Genomic DNA, 18,362 nt, shown 5'->3' with positions numbered 1-18,362 from the left:
TCAGTACTGTTTGCCATGTCAGAGAAAGAGCAACATCCCAGAGGCTTACCATAAGAGAAGTACATTTCTCACTCACGTAAAGTCCAATGAGAGGTGGAATTTGGAGAGAGGTTCCGTTCCATGTAGGCAGTCAGGGGCTGAAGTTTAGTCCTTCCGTGATCCTCTCCTCTAGGGCTTTAGAATGCCCTCCATTGGATCAGTGAATGGGAGAAGAGAGCCCAAAGATTGCATGGGAAGCATTTATGGGTCAAATCTCCAAGTAGCTTACATTTGCTGGCCATAAGTCAATAAAATGGCCCAAAGAGGCTGGGAAATGTGGTCTAACTATATGTATGCACAGAAAGAAAAGGACCAGGGCACAAAGCACTTAGACTCAGGCACAAAGGGCTCCTCTCCAAAGCCCCGAGCTGTAGAGTTCTACATATCACAAACAGACACACAGGATACCCCTCTTAAAGAATATGTAGTTGCCTCTGCAGCCCTGCAGAGGGTTGGGTGGGTTGGGTGCTTAGCCCTGGCAGAGCTTGACTTCCAACCCTAACTAACATCTGCTATGGTGACTAAGTCATTCAGGCCCCAGGGAAATGCTTCTCCACCTGTCCAGCCTTTTCCCTCCAAACAGAAGGCAGCTGGGGCTTGAATGCCACCAAGGGATGTGGATTGACTGCTGAGGTCGGACATGGAAGGACGAAAAGTGAAAAGAACTTCATGTTGGAGGTGTTGGGTAAGAAAAGAAGGCTAATTGGTATATCGACAGCTTCTTCTCAAAGAGGGAGTCAATTAAAATGTTTTCCTTCCATTCCCACTTCTCTTTATGTTCTCATCTGTGACATGAAGTGACTCACAAGGGTAACTTCACACACGTTCTTCAGTTTTGTCATTATCGAAGGTACATTAGTCAAGGTAGAAGTGGGGTTGCCAGGCTTAGCAAATAAAAATTAGGACTTTTTTATTGAAGCCGGTGACTCCTGGGAGGAGTGAACATATTTTTATTTAGCAGTTTGTTAGCTCAATTTATGGCTCCTAAATATTTATACATAGGGATTGTGGGGCCTCCATTTATACTCTTGCCCTTGGGGCCTGTGAATTTAGGGCTGAGCCCAACCCCAGTTTTGTTTGGGATCTCTTCTGGGGTTTGGATAGTATTAATCCCTATCCTGACCCAGGACTGGACCATGTGACTTATGCTTAACTAACCAATAACTTGCCAACTTCCTGGTCCAGAAGTTAGCGTGAGACCAGGCTGGTCTAATCAGAGTGCTTCTTTGGATTTCTTCTGGGACATCGGAACAAAGTCAATTTTGATTTTTCTGCTGGATTCAGACAAGGAACACATGGACCAAAGAGCTATTAGCAATCACCTTAAACCAGCAGAAGAGCTACTGACAAATACAGTTTCTTTGACCAAAGTTTAGACAGGTCCTCATGAAGCCTCTTTTCAGCTAGCACCTCTTCCCACCTTCTGGTCTTTGGTCTGCCCAGCTCAGTTTTGGCAAGAATCCTGCTATGCCATCCCTCCCATTCTATGTGATATGTGATCATACTTGATATCTGATCAAGTACCTCATCTCCTTTGTCTTACCCTTAGAAGGATCCTGTTAGATCAGTTATAGAGAACCCCACACCCCTTGGTGTCTCCTCTTGGTAATTTCTATTCACAGCCGCCTTATCCCACTCCTTGGCTATAAATCCCCACTTGTCTTTGCTGTATTTGGAGTTAAGCTCATTCTGTCTCCCATATTGCAATACTTCAATTGCAATAGTCTTCCTTACTGTTTTAACAAGGGTCTGAATACTTTTTCCCCCCTTTAACAGGACCCTTAAGGTTAAATTGACAACATGGAAGAGAGAGCAGAAAAAAAACAAAACAAAAAAACCTATTTTGGGACTTAAGGTTGACTGGTGGATCAAATCTCCTGTGAAACCAGTCTCAGATATTGATGCTTCAGTTACAAAGCCAGTAACTACCAATATTGATTGAGCAAATTTGAATTATGTATTATAATACTGGCCATCAAAATATTCTTGACAATGGGAATGATTCGTGAGGGATACATGTGAGGATCCATATACACAGAACCCTGCAGAATGCAAAAAGGGTTTTAAAAAAAGAAAGAAGAGGGATCTCATCCTTCAGGGAGTCTGCTTCTCCCTCTGCCTGTGTCTCTGCCTCTCTGTGTGTCTTTCATGAATAAATAAATCAATCTTTAAAAAAAAAAAAAAAAAAAGAGGAGGGATCCTGAGACTTACTCTCACTAAGGAGACTGTTTGCTCACAAAACAACAGTAAACAAGGCATATTACCTGTCCTGGGTAACCTCAGCATAAAGGAGCCACAGATGTGGGAGGGGAGCAGTAATTGCTAACTAATGTCTGTTGAGAGCTGATTTTGCATCTGGAACTTTTCAAAACATGTTCCATACCTTATTTTACATATCTTCTCAGTAACCCTATGTGGTACATATTATCATTCCTGTTTTAGAGAGAAGACATCTGAGACACAGAGGGGTTAGGCAACTTGCCCAAACAGCTAGTCACAATGGAGTTGAGCTTTGAACCCAAATCTCAGATGCTAGAGAGTGTGTTTTTAATTATCCTATCCTATCCTATCCTATCCTATCCTATCCTATCCTATCCTATTCTACAAGAGGTGAGCCTGAATGAGTCTCAAAAATAGGACATGGAACATAGAAAAGATGGAGGACATTTCTTCTGAAAACCAGACATCTTGAAAGGCAAATTAAAGTAATTTTCAGAAAATGTACCCATACGACACCATCCCCCCAGGGGTTGTCTTCCCAACCTCTTTCTGTTTCTAGTAGCTTCACTCTCTCATGCATGTGGGCAGGATTAATTACCTCTATGTATATATTTCTCTGTCTCACCAGATTTGAGATGTTCCAGAGGATGGAGTCTGTCTCCTGCACTTTCCCGACAGCACAGAGCCAAGGGGATGTCAGTATTCTGACACTATTCAATAGATTGATAGGCTATGATGAGTATCTGCTCACCTGCACGGGAAAGGGGCTGACAAACAAGATGGGCTGGGGGAAGTAGGCAGGGGTCCTGAAAGCTAGGCACTGTCTCCTGTGGCTATCCCCTTTGGAAAGACAAGAACCAGAGTTGGAGCAAGGTGGGTTTAGGGAACTATGAGCTGATGGACAATGGTGATCTCACCAGTAAAAACGCAGAAAACAAAAGGCATTCTTGACTTTTCCCAAGTTTATGCTCATATTCGTGACACTGTGTTGACTTCGCTGACTCTTCTAAGACTGGTGGGATGGAAGTAAGTGCAAGGCAGCAAAGGGTAATGAAGTTTATAGTTGAGCAGGTCTGGGTTCAAACTCTCTCACTCAATGTGTAGTATTGACAATTTGCTTCACTCTGGCTCTGGGTTTCCTCTTCTATAAAATAAAGTCAATAACATCAAATTGTACAGGCTAATTGTGAAGATTATATGAAAATGCATATATCAACTGCCTCTGATAATGCTTGGTTCATACAGTTACCAAATGAAACTTGGTTCCTTATGGCTTGATCTCAGGTTTTCTCTTTGGGCAGAACTCTTTAGGTTTTAAGTGAGAGATATCCAGAGTAAACAAGCTTTAAAAAACATAATTCGTGCTGTTGAAAAGTCTAGGGTTATGTGGCATCAGGTATGGCTGGATCTAGGGGTTTACATGCTCTCTCTCTTCTCTTTCTCTGATTCTTGGATCTATTTTTTTTCTTTTTTTGTATTAGATTTATCCTTGTTTTGGCTTTAACTATAGAAGGAAATGTATAGTAATAAATGTCTATTTTAGAAAAGAAAAATGGTCTCAAATCAATGACTTTGGTTTTTACCCTAAGACACCAGAAAAAGAAAATCAAATTAGATCTAGTTCCTTGGCAAGGCCAATAAAATTGATAAATATTTAGCCTAACTAACCAGGAAAAAGAGAGCTAAGACACAAATTACCAATATCAAGAATAAGAGTGCTGGCATCACTAGTGATTCTACAGAAGATAAACTAATAACAAGGAAATATCATGGAGACCTTGATTCCAATATATTTGACAACTTAGCTACAATGGACAAAGTTCTTGAAACATATAGACTATCAGTGCTCAGTCAATGAGAAATAAATAAGCTGAAAAAATTTGTTTTTTTCAAGCTGTTTAAAAATTTGAATCTTTAGTTACAATTCTTCCCACAAAGAAAACAACAAGGGCAGCCCCAGTGGCCCAGTGGTTTAGCCTGCCTTCAGCCCAAGGCGTGATCCAGGAGACCTGGGATTGAGTCCCACATCGGGCTCCCTGCATGGAGCCTATTTCTCCCTCTGCCTGGGTCTCTGTCTCTCTCTCTCTCCCCCTACCCCCTCTCTCTCTATGTCTCTCATGAATAAATAAACAACATCTCTAAAAAAAAAAAACAAAGAAAACAACAAGCTAAATAGGTTTCATTGGTGAATTATACCAAATATTTAAGGAAAAAATAATACTAGCTCTACACAAACTTCTGGACAGTTGAAAAAGTAGAAACCCTATATCTAGATTTTATAAATAACTCTCAAAATTCTAGAATAGAAAAACAATCTAAAAAAATGGATAAAAGATTTGAGTAGATACTTTACACACATACACACAATGAGTGTGATATTACACCCACTAGAATGGCTAAAACTTTAAAAATTAATGACTCCAAGTGTTGGTAAGAATGTTGAATAAGAGGCATCTGGTGGGCTCAGTCAGTGGAACATGCAACTCTGGATCTCAGGGTTCTGAGCTGGAGCCCCACGTTGGGTAGAGAGATTACTTACAAATAAAATCTTAGAAAAAAAAAAGAATGTTGAACAACTGGAACTTTCCTATGATATTACTGGGTATGTGAAATGGTACAACTACTTTGGAAAATCATTTATAGTTCCTTAAAAAGTGAAATGTACACCCATCTTATGATTCAGCCACCTTCTGGATACTGGATCTATCTGTCTGTACAAACTCTTTCTCATATGTTTGCATAATAATTTTTTTATGATAGGCAAAAAGCTGGAAACAACTCAAATGTTTATCAACAGGTGAATTGATGAATCAGTTGTTATGAATCCATACAGTGGAATACGGCTCAGTCATTTAAAAAAAAACCAGGAAAACTATTGATATACATGAGTACATTAATGCATTTTGAAATATCTATACTGAGTGATAGAAGCCAGGTCCATAAGAGTACATAATCTGTATAAAATTCTGAGAAATGCAAATTTCTCTACAGTAGCAGAATGCAGAAATGTGGCTGCTCGGGATCCAGAGGAGTGGCAAGGGCTAGGAGGATGTGACTACAAGGGATCAGAAGAAATCTTTCTTAAAAGATTTTATGTATTTATTTTAGAAAGCTTAGGGGAGGAGCAGAGGGAGAGGGACAAGCAGACACTGTGCTGAGTGCAGAGCCTGACATGGAGCTCAATTCAGATCATGACCTCAGACAAAACCAAGAATTGGACACGTAAACCACTGAGCCATCCAGGGACCCCTAGAAGAAATTTTTTTTTTAAAAATGATTTTTTTAATTTATTTATTTTGAGAGAGAGAGAGTGAATAAGGAGGGGAGGAGCAGAGGGAGAGGGAAAGAGAAACTCAAGCAGACTTTTCAAGGAGCCCAATACTGGACTCAATCACATGACCCTGAGATCATGACCTGAGTAGAAGCTAAGAGTCAGATGCTTAACCAACTGAGCCACCCAGGCACCCTAGATCAAAAGAAATTTTGATGATTATACTGATTCATGGTTTCATGGGTGCAAACTCATATCATAACTTACCCAGTTGTATACTTTGAACACATGCAGTTAATCATATGTCATTTATACCAAAACATAGCTGAGGGAACAAAGACCATTCTGTAGTAGCTTAGAACATGGATGGGCAAGACTCAAAAGTACCTACAAAGAAATAACTCAGGAGAAGAGTATAGGATACAAGAGCTAATGAAAGCTTAGACCTGAATGGAAAGAAGTAGATGTGAGAGAATTTTAGAAGGGAGAATCAACAGAAGACATTTAAAATGGCCTCAAGAGTTTTGGCTCAAGGGAGTGAGTAGGTGGTGTGCCATCCGGGGAGAGGTCAGAGAAGCAGGTTGAAGGAGTGGGGAGGTAATAAATTCACATTTAAATGGGCTGTGTTGAGGAGCCACAAACAAGCAATTCAATTTGATACCACACTAAAATATTCTTTGAGGTCAGGGCCCACCTCTCTGTGTTATGCCCGTGTACTAAGCCCATGTGAAACAATGTGCCTGCAGTGTAATCTTTAAAAATTCCCAATATGGGCAGCCCGGGTGGCTCAGCGGTTTAGTGCCGCCTTCAGTCCATGGGGTGATCTTGGAGACCCAGGATCAAGTCCCACATCAGGCTCCCTGAACAGAGCCTGCTTCTCCCTCTGCCTGTGTCTCTGCCTTTCTCTCTCTCTCTCTGTGTCTCATGAGTAAATAAATAAAAATCTTAAAAAAAATTCCCAATAAATGGGTAAGAAGCTAGAAGATGAGGTTCTGAAGTTTCCTGATCCTTGTTGTATTTAATCCAAGAGTTCGTTTCTTTGATTTTCTCTGAAGCTGCTCTATTCTGAGTAGCACAGACACAGACATAGATCCACACCCTTTGTTTGCTCCAATTCCCCTGGAATCTCCCCCTGACTACCCACAAAGCTAAAGGAATACCACCTAGGATTCATTTTCCAGCAGAGTCCCCATGTAGATGTGTCAGAATGAGGATCTGCTGTTAGGAAATCTTAGAGAATCTGAGTATTTTAAGATTGGAAGATATATCATTCAGCCTGACTCCCCACTTGATGCTTGGAGTCCTTTGTGCCATATTTCAGCAGGAAGACCTGCCTTGCTCACTGGGAGTGGGGGCACAGGCCCCATTCTGCAAGCCAGTGGGTTCCTAAATGCTTTTGCTTTTGACTTCCTAGAGCTCTCAGCCTTGCTTGTGGTAGAGACAACAGGCTCACCTTGCCTTCCACAGGTCTAGAAGATTTCAATTTCAAAGTTTTATTCTGTAAAAATGAATGTCCTTCCCTCTACATAACAGTATAGAGAGGCTTCAGCTTTTAAAGTTAAGACTCAAAAAAAAAAAAAAAATTAAAGTTAAGACTCATGAAAAAAAAAAAAAGACTTATGGCACATATCAGCCCTAGAAGGCAGGTAAATACTAAGGTACATACCATGTGATCCCCCATAGTTGATCAGACCAGGGAAAACACTTACACTTACTTTAGGTGACCCCAAGCCATTGGCCTGTCAAAGCTCTGTGACTTGTATGTTACAACAGAGGAGCCTGTGACCAGGGAAGGGAGAGATTTGAAAACAACCAACCCAGAATTTCCATCCCTTATACATGCTTCTATCTTTATGCTACTTCTTTCTCACTCACCATCTTCAGCCTGTCATGCTTACATTTCCTAAGATAGCCAAGAGAGAGGCTCTTATCCTGCTCGAACGTCTTGATTGGCCGCACTTAGGTGGAACACCCATCCCTGTATTATGTAAGCATGGCATGGCCTGGAGTTCTTGTAGGAAATCTGTGAACCAGGCACAGGTGACTCAGAAATAGACAATACAAGGATCAATGGAGGACACTGGGCTTAAGTGGAGTAACCATGGGGAAAGTGTCCAGATGTGGGCAAAAAATGACGGCAGAATGGCAAGGATGAGATGAGGAAGAACTGAGGCAGGAAATGAGTTGAAAGGAAAGAGTGAATTATTCAGGGTGTGAATAGGAATAGGAATGCAGTTGTCAGGGGAGGGCAAGGCATGCCCAAGGCAAGCTTGAGATCCGGGGGCTTATGTTTATGGGCAGCGGGTGTATGTATAAGAATGGAGCACTGGGGCTCCTAGGGTGGCTCAGCGGTTGAGCGTCTTCCTTGGGCCCAAGGCATGATCCCAGGGTCCTGGGATCCCCGCAGGGAGCCTGCTTCTCCCTCTGCCTGTGTCTCTGCCTCTCTCTGTGTGTCTCTCATGAATAAATGAATAAAATCTTAAAAAAAAAAAAAAAGAACAGATCACTATCAGGACAGAAAACTGGAAAGGTATGGTTGCAGAAAGCTTTCCATGCTGGGATAAGGGGTCTGGATTTTATCTAGCAACTGAGGGAGTCATTGAGAGGTTTTGGACAGACTTGCCGTTAATGGAAGAAACCTTGCTTTCTTAGGTCTGTCAAAGAGTGGTCTGTTGGATTCCAGTCAGAAGAGCCTAGAAAAAGCCCTAAAGGAGGAATCTACAGTTCTGGGCTTGAATTCTAGCTCTGCTGGTTATGGACAAGCCACTGTGGGCAAACTATCTGAACTTGTGTCATCTTTTGTCAAATGAGATCCTAATATCTGTTCTTCCTACTTGACAAAGTAGTTTTGAGGGTCACATGATAGGATAGGGTACATGAAAGGACTTAGCACAGCCCCAAGCTCTATGTAAACCATGATTTGTACTATTGTGCTACTTTTGTATCCAGCTGGCCTGCCAACCCCATGGCACTTGGTGAAATGCAGATGTTCTCCTGTCATGAAAAGGAGTGCCATAAAACATCCAGACAGAGGGAAGAGGACATTATTTACCCGAGGCCGAGATGCCCCTTGTTTGAGAAAGCTCATTTTAGATTTCTACGCTATAGAAAATAAAATTTCAGTGGTGGATTTGTTCACTCACCTCCGAAGTGAGTGGCCAGGGAATAAAAAAGCTAACTACGACAAGTTTCCCGCAATCTAGGAGCTTGGCATCTCCTAGTAGAAGCAGACTGATAGATAAGCATATAAGTGCCCTAGAATGTTATGGGGTCTGTGAAGGGTCTCCGTAAGGTGGCCTCAGGTACCAGCAAGAAAGTGGTCGGGGCTCAGAGGGTGCTTCAGGGCGGGGATGCCTACCTGGGCTCCCTGCCCTCCTTCACACAATCGAGAAATAGTGAGCACTTATCTTGTACTCAGCCCTGGGTAATAGAAATAAGACAGCAGATTAGCAGGCAGAGCTCTGTCCCCAGGGACCTTACATTCCGGTAGAAAAAACAGAAACGTGGGCTCCCACAAATATGTAAATAAGAGAATTGCAAATGGTGTGACAAGTGCCAAGGAGAGAGGAACAGGAGATGATGAATCAGAGCAAGATTGAGACAAATAGGAAAGCCTTTGAGGGAAGCCACATTCACATAAGCAAAAAGAAATACACAGCTGGGATGATTTTCTTTAAAAGTTATTTATTTGAGAGAGAGAGAGAAAGAGAGACAGCACGCGTGTGCATGTGCATGAGTGGTGGGTGGAGGGGCAGAGGAAGAGGGAAGAGGAGACTCATTGCTGAGCAGAGAACCCGAGGTGGGGCTTGATCCCAGGACCTTGTAAGGGGGACCATGTAAGGGGAACCTTGTAAGGGGACCATGTAAGGATCCTTACATGAGCCAAAGGCAGACATTACGCACCTGAGCCACCCAGGTGCCACTGAAGCCTATCATTACTAATCATCCCACCTGTGGGGGCCCCTGGGCGGCTCAGCCACTGAAGCATCTGCCTTTGGCTCAGGTCGTGATCTCAGGGTCCTGGGATGAACCCCGTGCCCAGTTCCTGCTCAGTGGGGTGCCTGCTTCTCCCTCTTCCTCTGCCCTTCCCTCCACTCCTACTCGGGCTCTCTTTCAAGTAAATAAATATGATTATTTAAAAAAATAATAGTAATAGGCTTCATTTAAGCTAATACATCCCAAATACTATCATTTCAGCATATAATCAATATAGAAAATAGTAATGAGACATTTGAACTTGTTTTTTTTTTTTTTTCATACTCAGTCTTTGAAATCTGGTGTGTATTTTACACTTAGAGCTTCTCACCGTGTGCCCCTGCCATGTTACAAGTGCTCAGCAGCCACAGGTATTTAGGAGCCCCTGTACCCAATAGCACAGCTCTCTAGGCTTCTCCTTCTTTTATTGAATGTGTGTGTTGATTCTCTTCTTAAACCCCCAGAAAAGAGATTTTTATTTTATTTTTTATTTTTTAAAATATTTATTTATTTATTTATTTATTTATGATAGAGACAGAGAGAGGCAGAGACACAAGCAGAGGGAGAAGCAGGCCCCATGCCGGGAGACCGACGTGGGACTCGATCCCGGGACTCCAGGATCGCACCCTGGGCCAAAGGCAGGCGCCAAACCTCTGAGCCACCCAGGGATCCCCCAGAAAAGAGATTTTTAAACTTCAGTGTAATCTCGAATGCTGAAATTGCCAGCATGGTGCTCTCATTCATTCCTGTAAGGAATGTCCTAGCACTGACCCGGGCATGTTGGGAAGGGCTGAGTCATGGTGCTGATAAGCCATCCCTCACGGACTGGTCAGCGGGGCTGGCCTGGCCAGGATGGGACGAGACTTTGGAACAGGCCCTGGGGGCCAGCTGCAGTGATGGGCTTGGTGGTTTCTCTGCGAAGAGCTCTCCTGGGCTGAGACAGGAAACAAGAGGAGCTCATTTTTGTCCTGCAGTGGTTCTCACCCTGGCAAAGGGGGAAATGAAAATGAACACTTTGAAATGCTAATTATTTAATCTCTGCCAACTGTCGGCTGCTTCCAGGGGAGCCTGTGTTCATTTGTAAAATGAAACCATTTTAGAAAATGATCCAGGTTGTGAAAGTGTGGCCCGGAAGGAGGGCTAAGGGGGCTCTCCTGGAACCCATCAGCCCTCCAGAAGGTTCCAAAGTCCTCTTAGCTGTGAGGGTCCACCGTTCCCCAGGATCCTTCTAGGAAGCCCCCATAGAGCCCCTTGAGTTTAGAAACTTCTACCAGCAGACTACCACGGAGGTTGAGAACACTGGTTTTAGAGGCAGAAAGACCTGAACTCAGTACATTTTCTGCACTTGCCTCCTGAGGGCCCTTGGCAGATCATCAGCAATTTTCTTATCTCCAGAATTTTCTTTCTGGATTTGTCCTGTGGATTGAGTGATATCATTCACATGATGTGTGTGGCCCTGACGGTGTCCAGCCCACTTGGGACTCGGTACATTTTAGCCATTCTGGGTTGTGTAATTATCGCTGATGCACACTTCTTTCTCTCTACTTTTTTCTAAAGTTCATATTCTCTAAATATAGAAAGAAGGCCCTTGCTCTTCCCTTCCCCCATGTGAGCCTATGAGTCAGCTCAGGCCTCCATAACAGGAGACCACAGAAATTTAGCTGATAGCCCTGGAAGCTGGAAATCCAAGAGCCAGGGACCCAAGTTTGGTTTCTCCTGTGGCTGTCTTCCCTATGGTCTGCAGATGACCACATTTTCTCTGTGTCCTCACCTGAACCTTTTTCTCTGTGCTTCTCTACCTTTTCTTATAAAGTCTTATTGAGTTAGGGCTACACTTGGCTAACCTCACTCAACCTTAATTACCTCCTTAAAGACTCTGTTTCCAAATACAGTCACACTGCGGGGGTTTGGGCTTCAACATCTGGATGAGGGGGTGGTGCTAATGAAGAACTCAAGCATCCTATGGTCTTTAGAATAGACATCTGAGAGTGTGCCCCAAATCTAATCACTTACAAGTGTTTTTCAAACTCTAGTCATTTCTTTCTTTTTTTTTTTTTTAAGATTTTATTTATTTATTCATGAGACACACAAAAAGAGACAGAGACACAGGCAGAAGGAGAAGCAGGCTCCCCTGCAGGGAGCCCAATATGGGACTCCATCCCGAGACCCCACACCCTAAGCCAAAGGCAGATGCTCAACTACTGAGCCACCCAGGTGCCCCACTTTAGTCATTTCTTTACCATCTTTTTGTTTTTACCACATGCGCCTTCCCCATGTACTATATTTAGTATCTTTTTAAAACTTGTAGTAATTTTAATCTTATTTAAATTCAGTTAATTAAAATATCTATCTTGAAGTTGACTCCATATATTACTTAAATAAATAGGTTTTGAAAGAAAATCTGAGATCACTACCAAGAGATTTCAACTGCCTGCTTAGAAATAAGAAGTGATCAGGAAATAAGTCAATGAATAAATTCAAAGGGATGTTACTGAATTCTTTCCGGATGGTGCTTGATTTGACAAACACACAGCACCTACCATATATGCCAGACGCTATCAGCACTTAATGAACATAATCTTGTGTATCCTTCATGACCTAGGAGTGAATAGGTAACTTTATCATTTTTATTTTGAAGAGGAAGAAATACAGGCCCAGAGAGGTTAAATAAGTTGCCAAAGGTCACACCGCTAGGAATGCTGGCAGTCTGATCCTACAGCCTTTAATGATTAAACTGTATTTGCTGAAAGGCTAAGTTTTACAAATTTCATGGTGAAAACTCCTGTAGGGTAGCTCCCCCCATTCTCAAGATGAAAGTTTTAAAAGTCACAGCAAATAAACTAAAAATGACATTTTTAAAAGATTGTATGTATTTATTTGAGAGAGAGAGAGAGCAAGCACGTGAGAGAAAGCATGAATGAAGGGAAAGGCAAATGGAGAGGCAGAAGCAGGCTCCCCTCTGAGCAGTGAGCCCCATGCAGGGCTCTATCCCAGGACCCTGGGATCATGACCTGAGCCAAAGGCAGACACTTCACTGACTGAGTCGGAGTCACCCAGGTGCCCCTAAACATGACTTCTGATTCCAAGAACAGGTCTCAGACTTTGGCTAACAGCTAGGTGTCCAGGCTTCAAGAACACCTTTCTGCGCAGGCCCTTCTGAGTAGGAAACCCCACACTGATCACAAGGCAGCAGTTTGCTTGTGAGGAAAGCCTCTATGAGCCCTGACAGCGTGGCTAGGCCACCTCACCAGGCCTCCTGGAGGACCCTTCATGCTCCGGTGTCCTCCCTTTGCAGGGGCGGGTGGGTGGGGAGGCTCAGTCCCAGCCTTGTCCTGGCCGGCCACAACAGCATAACCTGCTGGCTTCCTACCAGGAAGAGACGGTGACTGAAGGGTGCCACTACAGGGTACAGCCTGGTAAGTGCATCATCAGGATCCTCCTGGGCGCTCCCCTAACCTTCCCAAGGCTGCCAGCAGAACTTGGCTTCCAGAACGGGGTTAGCACCACACAGCTAATATTGCTGATTAGCAGAATCGGATGGAGATGCGTACAGGCAGATACGGTATTGAATTATTTTATAGAGGGGGTCGAATTAGATCTGGACATGCCAGTTCTCCTCCCCAGAGTGCGGAGAGATTGTCTACACCTGTGTATCGACCTGTACCCAGGTACAGAGGTAATCCCTTGGCTTGGGCACCGTGTGCACCTTGGTATTGGTGGTTACTGCAGGGTCGGGGTCACACAGCCGGTGCGAGGACCCCGAGGCATTGCTGCCCGTCTCCTCCGGACCTCTGACTCCCTTCCAGCAGACACAGGGGGACCCGGGCCCCCTCCTTCTTCCTTCTCGGAGCCCCAGCCCCCAGGTGGGAGGGGGCAGGGCCCGGAAGGTGAAGGGAAGAGGCAGGCCCTGCAGGGCCGCAGCAGCCCGGCCCCCACCTGCCCCGGGAGGGCGCCCAGGCCCCGTCCCGCCCACCGGCAGCCCCGCTAGCAAGAGATCGCGGGTGCCTGACCCCTGGGCAAAGCGGACTCCTTCGAACCCCGGGTTCCACTTTGCCAGTGTGTCCCCGAGGGCCGCCCTGGGGGCCGCCTGGCGTGCACGGGGCCGCCCCGGGCCCAGCCGGCGGTGGAGGGGTGGGGGGTGGGGGATGGGGGGCAGGGCCTGGCCGGTTCAGGCCTTAAAAGTAGTTTTGTGCAAATCCCCTCCTCCAGCCCCCTCCCCCTTTGCTTTGGAGCCCCCGTGGCCCGCAGGATTTCCAGGGCCCGGAGAAAAGGAGCTCGTTTGATTTAAGCACACAGAGGGGCTGGGAGCTGGGGGGGGGGGGGGGGGGTGTTTATATTTTCTCGGCCTCCATTAGGGCGGGTGGCTGAAGGGTGAGGGGGGCGGAGGGGAGCGGAGGAGGGAGAAACTTCATTTATATGTTAATAGTTGCCAGCACCCGGGCTAAACTGACAGAACTATTTCATGGGAAACTGACAAATTTTGTCAGCCAGGCTGTGCCTCCACATCTCAATGGGGCAATAATCTTGATTAGCAAAACAATTGGGGGCCTCCGGGTTCCTGCTCAGGTTACACTGGGCCAGTGTGGGGAAGGCTGGGGCCTGCGGGCCGCAGCGCAGTTTCAAAAGCCCCCGAGTTTAGGCAACGGCCGGGAGCCGTGGGGGGGGGTGGGGGTGGGGGTGGGGGTGGGGAGGCGAGGGACAAAAGGGGTTAATATGATTGACCGAATCTTCCTAGTCTTAGAACAATCATTTACTTAGCGAGTAATTCCGCCAGAAACCAGTGGTGCCGACAGGAAATTGGAGTGCAGGATCTGTTTGCCCCAGATGTGTGGGAATTCTAGCCGCCTCCTTCCACTTGCCAACCCCCGAGAAAGAAAGGAAAAAAAAAAAAAATTTGCAACCCCCTTGGGGCCCTAATTACCACGTGCAGAATAAGTAGCTACCTAAAAATACACACCCGCTCACACCCACGAGCGGAGTCACTGCAAGCCACTGCTGCTACCTCATCTGGACTCCCCTTGGCTCCCATCGTTATTATTAGTTCGCTGCATCGTTAATTAAAGCTGCAAAATGATGTCCTGCCCCCGCCCCCCCATTTCCAGGGCCGCCTCAAGAAAGCTCCAGTCCCCAGCTTCCTTTTCAGTGTGACCAACTGGCCCTGTTTCTGTTTGTAAACATACTGGGGAAGGCCTGGGGTTCCCTCATCCCTTCTAGCACCTTCTTGGTGCCAGAAGAATCCACGCGGGGAGGATGTCCCCTCTCAGGGTTGAGGGACAGAGGGACGTGGAGACATTCCACACCTCCCCGGAGGGGAACCTTCTCAACCTGCTGGACAGTCCTTGCTCCCTTCCATTGCTCAGCCCTTGAGGGGAAAACAATTGTTTGATGCAATGGGTTCATTTATTCTAGGCTTTTTCTCTCGAAATCTTTATAGACTCACAAGAAGTTGCAAAAATGGTCCATGGAGGTCCTGCGTGCCCGTTACCCAGATTCTCCTAATGGTGACATCGATAGTTTATTATCAAAGCCGGGAAGTTCATTGTCACCACTATGCCATAGATCATACTCGGACTCCCCCCCCCCCTTTTGAACTCATTTCTTTTGCTTGTCTCTGTACATTATTCTTTGATTCCTTTATTTTTTAATCTTAATCTTATTAGAATAAGGAAGGCAATCCTCTGATTTCAGATCCAGAAAGGCCATGATAATTCCTTCACCCATTATGCTCCCCAGTTTCACTCTACCCTCCTAGTGATGGTCTCTATACCCCGTCCTATCCTTGAATTCCCTCTGAAAACAAATCGTCTTTAGGTGATCATCAAGCCGCAATGCTTGCACACTTCACACGACAGGAGGCTCATTACCTACGGTCAGTGGTTAAGCGTCTGCCTTTGGCTCAGATCATGATCCCCGGGGTTCTGGGATCGAGTCCCACGTCGGGCTTCCCACAGGAAGCCTGCTTTTCCCTCTGCCTGTGTCTCTGCCTCTCTTTGTGTGTATCTCATGAATAAATAAAGTCTTAAAAAATGTCTATTATTTGTATTAATGCACTGGGGTATCAAATTCCTTTTTGAGAGTGGTACTAGTGACTTGTCCCTTAATTCTGGACTCCTGTCCTAGCCCTTTATACTTGGAAATTGGTCTTAGACTTCTCTATTCAGTGTACTCCTCTGTGCTCTTCTTTCTTTGGTCTCAGCCTCAGGTCTTTCTGAGTTCCAAATATGGGAGAGCAAGAGTAGCTTGGATAGCCTCAGATGTGAGTTAAGCACATCTGACTTTATTTTTTGGATAACTCTGCTATTAATTGATTATTGATTACTGTGTTAATTCAAACTAATTCTCCCTAATCCACATCAGGGCACAAGTCCTAGTGTATGGCCACTCAAAGTGTGGTTCTTGGATAAGAAGCACTGGCATCATCTGGGAGCTTAGTGTAGCAGAGGAAAAATTTTTTTCTCTACCCTCTTAGGTTTAGTGAATGAGGTCCTGCAAATTAACCTGACAACACAGATTAAGAAAAGAAAAGCATCCAAGTCTTATTAACATGTACAGCGTGTACACATGGGGGAACCCAGTGATGAGTAACTCAAAGGGATAGTTAGAACTTGAGGTCTTTATACTAATAGGGGAAAGGCAGTGGGAGGGCTCTTAGGGAAAAAAAAAAAAAAACATTTTGGAAAGATAAGTGGGCCCTTAAGGGAACAGATGGGAGACTTGATAGTTTTCCACAGTATCTGTTTGGGTGTGGTGCTGATTTTTTTTATCTCAGAGATTAGAGTTGCCCCAGGGGAGAGGATTTATAACAATGAGTTCTTTGGAGAGGCTCTGCTTTTAGGCAGATAAGGAATTTCAGGAACTCAAATGCCTTCAGCTCAGAATAATTTTTATGCAAAAGTGGCATAATTTGAGGTGGCATATCATGATCCTCTCCTTTAGGAATCCCAGAACCCACCCCAGATCCCATGAATCATAATCCGCATTTTAGTTAGATCTTCAGACAATTCCCAGGCATTCATTTTTAAGAAGCACTGACCTAACTGCAGCTCCTTTAAAATAGCTTCTAACGCATAATAAATCCTATTGTTTATAGAGTCTCTATCTTAATACATGAGTGTCTTAAAAACAGGGGTGTCAGTGTGGTTGTTATACAGACCCTGTGGGCTTCTTAAAGAGGTGGATTTTCTCACTGCCACTCATCCAGGGAGATCCCAGGACAGAAAAGAGAAATCCAAGACAGAAGAGGAGGATAGAGAATGGGCAAGAGCAGGAGTGCCAGTCTACCTCTGGCTTTGCCTGGTCGGTGTGGACTATTTTGGAGAGCTCTGACAAAGTGCTTGATGGTGCTTCTAGCAGGTAAGGAGCTGGGACAGTCCCTGGTACCTGGAAGCAGGTCAAAGGAGCTGCCTGTAGTTGAGAACTTGCCAAACTGTTATGGTTCTATGTTTATTCCTGGTCTTAATGTCATGATGGATTAATTCGTGCCTGCATTTGGAGGACAGCAATGTTAGGCACATTGCTGGGGCAACCCCGCCCAATGGTAGCAGCCCCTCTCACCTCACTCCGTGCCAGTGTGGACTTTATAAGTAGTACTCAGGGCTAAGAGTCACAGCTGCCAAGTGTCACCCTGCATCCATGCCGCGTGGTGATTCTTTCTTCACTAATAACTCAAAAAAGCCAAGTTATATTTTGTTAGGGAAGGTGGCAATTTCCATGAGTCTCTTGAAAACTTTCAAAGTGAACTAGGAAATAGAGATTTAAAGTCGCCTTTTATATTTCCCCAGAAGCCAAACTCAGTTCCTAGAAATAGGAAGGTCCCCGAAGGATACTTGCATGTGATTTGCATTTATATTCTCTATCTCCTCTAGCTTTAAGGTAAGGAAATAGCACACCATCCTTTCCCAAATATATGATTCATCTTTCTTAATTAGCAAAGGCCAACAAGGTTTACTGTTGCGTATTCAAGGCCAAATGCTATAAATGGCAAATTATCAGATACCAGATTAATGTATTAATGCAACTGAAGGTGCTGTTTGGTGTTGCTTTGCTTTTTACTTTATCAGATCAGATTCCACCATGTTGGAAGAGGTCTGAGGAGTGATCAAACTCAGGGATGACATAAAAGGCCCATCTTTTGGTCCAACCTGGTAGATCAAGAATTGCGTTACAAGAGATTTTCTGCTGTGTCTCAGCAGTAAAGGGCGAAACTCTGTGATTGATTACTGATGTCTGCCAGGGCCAGTGGTGAAGCAATGAGTGTACTATATCAGGTGTTGGCCAGTGCAGAGGACCCAGCCCTCATTTCATGGCCAAGGAACCTAGAAAACGTGAATGATTTAAGATCAGACAGCAAGTCTTTGCCACAGCCAGGATGCTGATACTTTGACTCAACCCAAGTTCTCTCACTGGTCTACAACTGAATTCCTCTAATCTATCTACATCATTTGAACTTACAGATTAATTGCTAAAACCCTGACTCCCTTGGTACCTTAGCGTCACAATCTTATTTTACCCATCCAAATACAGGCAGGGGTAACTTAAAACTGTCAATCCACTAAGTACACATCGTAGTGCTCAAAACCTTTTGAACGAATTAGGAAAATGGTATTGGTGCACATATTGATATTATACATCAAAAAAAGGGTGTTACAGGTTAGATTACCATTAACACAGTTACAAGGATGCTAATTATTTTAAAGTTATAAATTAATAATGATTTCTAATTATTTTGTTTAACATGTGAAAGAACACATTTCAAGAACTGACTTGAAATTGCATGCCAGGTGAAGAAACAGAAATAAAACAGTACAAATTTATCTCCGTTTTTAGGAAAAGAGCCCAAAAAGCAGGCATTGAGAGA

This window comes from Canis lupus, chromosome 2 (genome assembly GCF_011100685.1).
Source record: "Canis lupus familiaris isolate Mischka breed German Shepherd chromosome 2, alternate assembly UU_Cfam_GSD_1.0, whole genome shotgun sequence".
Taxonomy (NCBI): Eukaryota; Metazoa; Chordata; class Mammalia; order Carnivora; family Canidae; genus Canis; species Canis lupus.
This window is presented reverse-complemented; position numbering follows the sequence as displayed.